The following is a 5442-nucleotide window of genomic DNA, read 5'->3' as shown; positions in this document are numbered from 1 at the left end:
CCTCCCGTTGGATGGTAGTTCTAAGAAAGCTGCCCCATCCTCCTCCTAGGGTCTCCCGCGTGGCCCCTCTGGCTCAGAAACTTAGGCCCAAAGACTATTCTTGCTGCTCTGTTCCCTCTTCCAGTCATTTGCAGAGACCCCTGGGGCCCATTGGAGCCACTTTCTTGCCACTCTACTCTGCCTGCTGTGTGGGCCCTGGGGCTGGAGTATGGTGCTGGGTTCAGGGCACCATGGAGTCAGGACAACAGGGCATGGCGGATATTCTAGGGCACCTCCTGATCCTTCAAGGTCTGTCTACTTCTCTCACACAGCCCCCACCCCCACCCCCATGCCATCTGTTCAACTTTTCTCTTCCTCACAGCAGTCTAAACAACAATAGTTTGCAGGGGCTGGACATCAGGCAAAACAGGGCTATGATCTTTGACAGATGGAGGGCACACGAAGTGAACCCCATATCTAACCAACTTTCTTCCTGAGGCCATTTTCCAAACTGAGATGCAGCGAACTAGACCAAACAGGAGGTGACATCTCAAACAAAGGTTTTAAAATAAGTAAGGATAATATGTTAAAGAGAATAGAGCAAAAGATGGACAAAATGGGTGAAAAGCTTGAGTATTTAAAGAGAAAACTTGAATCTATAAGAATGAAAAAAATTGGTGTTTTAGACTGCAAAATATCTGAAATTAAGAACTCACTGAATGGGTCTAACAGGACACTGTACACAGAGAAGACAAGATTAGTGACCAATCAATAGATATTATCTGGATTGAAGCACAGAGTGAAAAGGAATTGAGGAATAAACAGAGCTGAGCATAAGAGATATGTAGGACATGCTCAAATATTTGAATAAATAATGACTGAGAATTTTCTAAATATGATGGAAGGCATCAAGCCACAGATTCATGAGTATCACTGAGGACTGAGACACTGCCATTTCTGTTGCTCAGACATGGAGTGAGAGGCTGGGAGTGGGAGGCACTACCTGCTTCCATCCTTCACAATCTGGTGCATCAGGCGAAGCTGGCCGAGCAGGCTGAGCAATGCGATGAGATGGTGCAATCAATGAAGAAAGTAGCAGGGATGCGTGTGGAGTTGACAGTTGAAGGAAGAAACCTCCTATCTCTGCATATAAAAAATGTGATTAGAACTAGAAGAGCTTCCTGGAGAATAATCAGCAACAAAGAAGAAAACAGGGGAGGAGAGACAAACTAAAAATGATTTGGGAATATCGGCAAATGGTTGAGACTGAGATGCAGTTAATCCGTTGTGCCATTCTGGGTGTGCTGGGCAAACACCTTATTCCAGCCCCTAACAATGGCTGAGTCCAAGCTTTTCTATTATAAAATGAAAGGGGACTACTACAGGTATCTGGCTGAATTTGCCACAAGAAATGACAGGAAGGAGGCTGTGGAGAACAGCTTGATGGCTTATAAAGCTGCTACTGTTGTTGCAATGACAGAACTTTCATCTTCACATCCCATTCACTTAGGTCTTGCTCTCAATTTTTCCATATTTAATTCCCCTGAGCATACCTGCAGGTTGACAAAGCAGCTTTTAATGATGCAGTTGCAGAACTGGACACACTGAGTGAGGAAAGCTATAAGGACTCAACACTTATCACACAGTTGTTAGCGATAATCTGACACTATGGACTTCAGACATGCAGGGTGATGGTGAAGAGCGGAATAAAGAAGCACTGCAGGATGTGGAAGATGATAATCAATGACACATAAAAGCCAACATGAGAAACCATCTCTGACTACCCCAGACATTCCCATCCTACCCATCTTGGAAATTCCCCCATTGTTACTAAGAACCACCAAATCTGACTTTTACATATGTTCCTGCCCTGTTGGTTTTTTTTTTCCCCATGGTTTTCTAAAGTTTGTAAAGGCAAGAGTGAATTTCTGTGGATTTTACTGGTCCCAGCTTTTAGAATCTTTAAGAACACTAACAGGACTGCATAGAGGCTTTTTCAGGATTACTGTATTGTTTCCTGAAGACGTGGCAGGATCACCATTAGCAATGGAAGTTACATTCAAAAGCTATTAGAATTTTGTGTGCTGCAAGCATCTAAGAGAAAGGTTAATCACACTACTGAGGTGTATGTGGTATCATTTTCCCTTTTTCTAATTCTTTGAATTTTAAGCCAATGTTTAATTGGATCTTAGCTTGAGGTGGTTAAAGTTTGTCTGGGAAGTTTTTTGTAATGGTTTTGCTATTAAAAAGTGTTTCAAACTGTTGAAATGTTGAAAAGTATGATGCTGGTAACAGTTTAACAATTGTGGCTGCTCATTCTTGCCTCCTTTTATTCTTCTTCTGAAGCAGGTTAGCATTGAAGGTGTTATGGAAAAGCCAGCTTGCATGTTCAATTCTTTGTTTCTTCTCCCACTGGGCCCCAGCCCTTCCCTCCTTTGCTCCCTCAGCCTCTTTATTCAGTATGTGTAACTTGAAACTAATTTGTATTAGTGGATATATGACTTGAGCCATAGATACAGAATCTGTATTGTTCTTACTGAAACACAGCATGGATTAACATTAAACTGAAATAAAAGAAACCTAAATAAAACAAACCTAAATTTAAATAAAACAAAGCTAAACTTGAATAAAACAAACTCCAAATATTAGAAGTATAAAGAAAACTATACCTAGGCCCATCAAAAATCTCAAAAGCAGCCAAATTTTAAAAAATTAATTTGTTTTTGGCTACACTGGGTCCTCACTGAGGCACATTAGCTCTTTGTTAAAGTGATCATATTTTTAGAGAGAGAGAGTTAGTAACCAGTTAACAGTACAATTGATGGCTAACTGTGGAAGCCAGAAGACAATGAAATGACATCTTTAAAGTGCTAAAGAAAAAAAACCCTACCAATCTAGAATTCTATGCCCAGAAAAATATCCTTCAGAAATGAAGGGAAAATAAATGTGTTCAAAATTTTGTCAAGTGGACAAAAATTCAAAGAAATTGGTTTGTCACTAGCACACATTGGCAATACAGGAAGTTTTTATGGGAATTCTTCAGGATGAAGGAAAATGATCCTTGAGTGAACTTCAGGAAGGAATAAAGGCATAGCAAAAGATTAAAATGTATATACTTATAAATGAATATTTACTAAAATAACAATAGGGAATTCCCTGGCAGTCCCATAGTTAGGACTCCACATTTTCACTTGCCAAGGGCCAAGATTCAATCCCTGGTCAGAGAACTAAGATTCCACAGTCACAAGGTTAATAAATTAACCAATTAATTTAAAAAAACCAACTTAAAGCTAACAATAATATAAATTTTTTTTTAATTTTAAGTTTTTATTGGAGCTGATTTACTTTGTTGTGCAGCAGAAATGAACACAACTCTGTAAGGCCATTAATCTCTACCCCCTCCTTTACTGCTCTAGGTCATCATGGAGCACCAAGCCAAGCTCCCTGTGCTGTACAGCAGCTTTCCACCAGCTACCTGTTTTACATACAGTAGTGCATACATAAAAATCATAAGATTTTTAACATAAAAGTAAATCCACGTCAGTATATAAAAATACAAATATATATTTAAATATATAAATAAAATTATACACACACACAGGCTTCCCTGGTGGTTCAGATGGGAAAGAATCTGCCTGCAATGCAGGAGACCTGGGTTCAATCCCCGGGTTGAGAAGATCCCCTACAGCAGGGAATGGTTATCTACCCCAGTATTCTGGCCTGGAGAATTCCATGGACAGACGAGCCTGGCAGGCTAGAGATCCATGGGATCTCAAAGAGTTAGACATGACTGAGCGACTTTCACAACACAGCCTAAACTTGGAGGCTTCCCTTGTGGCTGAAATGGTAAAGTCTAATGTTCTCTGTCAGATTTTATTAGTGGTGGCAGGTGAGTGGCACATGACAATTGTGATAAATGATATTAATTAGTTTTAACTTCATTCAAGGTGCTATGGGCTTGAAGAGTATGGGCTCTGCAGACAGGCCTGGGCTTGAATTTCATCTCTGTGATTCTGACTTCTTTGGAGCCTGAGCATCCTCATCCGTAAAATGGATTGTGTAGAATAAGTAAAACGATATAGGTGATGTATAGGGCCACAATGCCTGGCCCATGTATGCGTGCATGCTAAGTTGCTTCAGTCATGTCTGACTCTTTATGACCCCATGGTCTATAGCCTGCCAGCCTCCTCTGTCCATGGGGATTCTCCAGGCAAGAATACTGGAGTGGGTTGTCATGCCCTCCTCCAGGGGATCTTCCCAACCCAGGGGTCTAACCTGAGTTTCTCACATCTCCTGTGTTAGCAGGCAGGTTCTTTCCCACTAGCACCACCTGGGAAGCCCTGCCTGGCACATAGATAATGCTTAATACCACAGATGGTAGATCGTTATTTCTGAGCATCTCAGCTATGTTATAAATATTCTAAGTAGAGAGACCATATTTCTATTTTGTTGTGGTTGGGTTTTTCTTTTTTTTTTCTTTTTTGAATTCTGGAATATTTTAATTGAAGGATAATTGCTTTACAGAATTTTGTTGTTCTGTAACATAATCAGCCATACGGCTGATTCATGTTGAGGTTTGACAAAAAACAACAAAATTCTGTAAAGCAATTATCCTTCAATTAAAAAATAAATTTTAAAAAGAAAAAAGAGACTATACCATAGATAACGTATTTACAGTTTAAATAATAATAATATAATTAATACCAAGATACTTATTTCACAACTAGAAAATAAAACACATCCAATTCCTTGGAGCCTTTTGTGTCTTTTCCCAAATCATATCTCCTCTCACCACTCCAGAGGTTGCCACTATCCTGTGGTCTTGTCAGGGGCAGCACACCCACTCCTCAGAGCCAGGGAGGTCTAGTGGAAGCCAGATACTCTCATGCCCTCCCAGCAATAACAGATAATACCCCCACTCCAGAGTCAGTGGAGGCTGTTATGAACTGAATTGTGCCACCCCCATTCATAAGCTGAAGCTGTAACCCTTGATAAGACAATATTTGGAGATGGGGCTGTTAAGGGGGTAATTAAGGTTAAACAAGGTCATAAAGGTGAGGTCCTAGTCCAATAGATGTTCTTATAAGAAGAGGAAGAGACACCTCGGATGTAAACGCACAGAGAAAAGGCCATGGGAGGACAGAGTGAGTAGGTGGTCAACTGCAAGCCAAGGAGAGAGTTCTCACCAGAAATCAAACTCCAACACCTTGATCTTGGACTTTCCAATCTCCAGAATGTGAGACAATAAATTTCTGTTGTTTAAGACACGCAGTCTCTGGTGTTTTGCTATGGAAGCCTGAGCTGATTAATATGGAGGCAGAGTGGGGAACCTGGATGTCTAACCCTGCCTTGCCTTAATGAGGTAGCACCTCCCCTCCTCTGCTGGACCAGTGTTAGAGGAAACCAGCTGAAACCAAAAGTTTAAAGAAGATCCAGAGTCTCATAATATAATAGCCAAAACAC

At 40.7% G+C, this 5442-nt stretch overlaps 1 pseudogene; it reads left to right on the top strand.

Annotated features, from left to right (window-relative positions):
• Window positions 1-230: 230 nt before the first annotated feature.
• LOC133234011 (14-3-3 protein epsilon-like) lies at window positions 231-2579 on the top strand (annotated as a pseudogene).
• Window positions 2580-5442: the final 2863 nt, after the last annotated feature.

This window comes from Bos javanicus, chromosome 21, assembly GCF_032452875.1.
Source record: "Bos javanicus breed banteng chromosome 21, ARS-OSU_banteng_1.0, whole genome shotgun sequence".
Taxonomy (NCBI): domain Eukaryota; kingdom Metazoa; phylum Chordata; class Mammalia; order Artiodactyla; family Bovidae; genus Bos; species Bos javanicus.
Note: the sequence above shows the minus strand (reverse complement) of the source record. Positions and strands in the feature narration are given on the sequence as shown.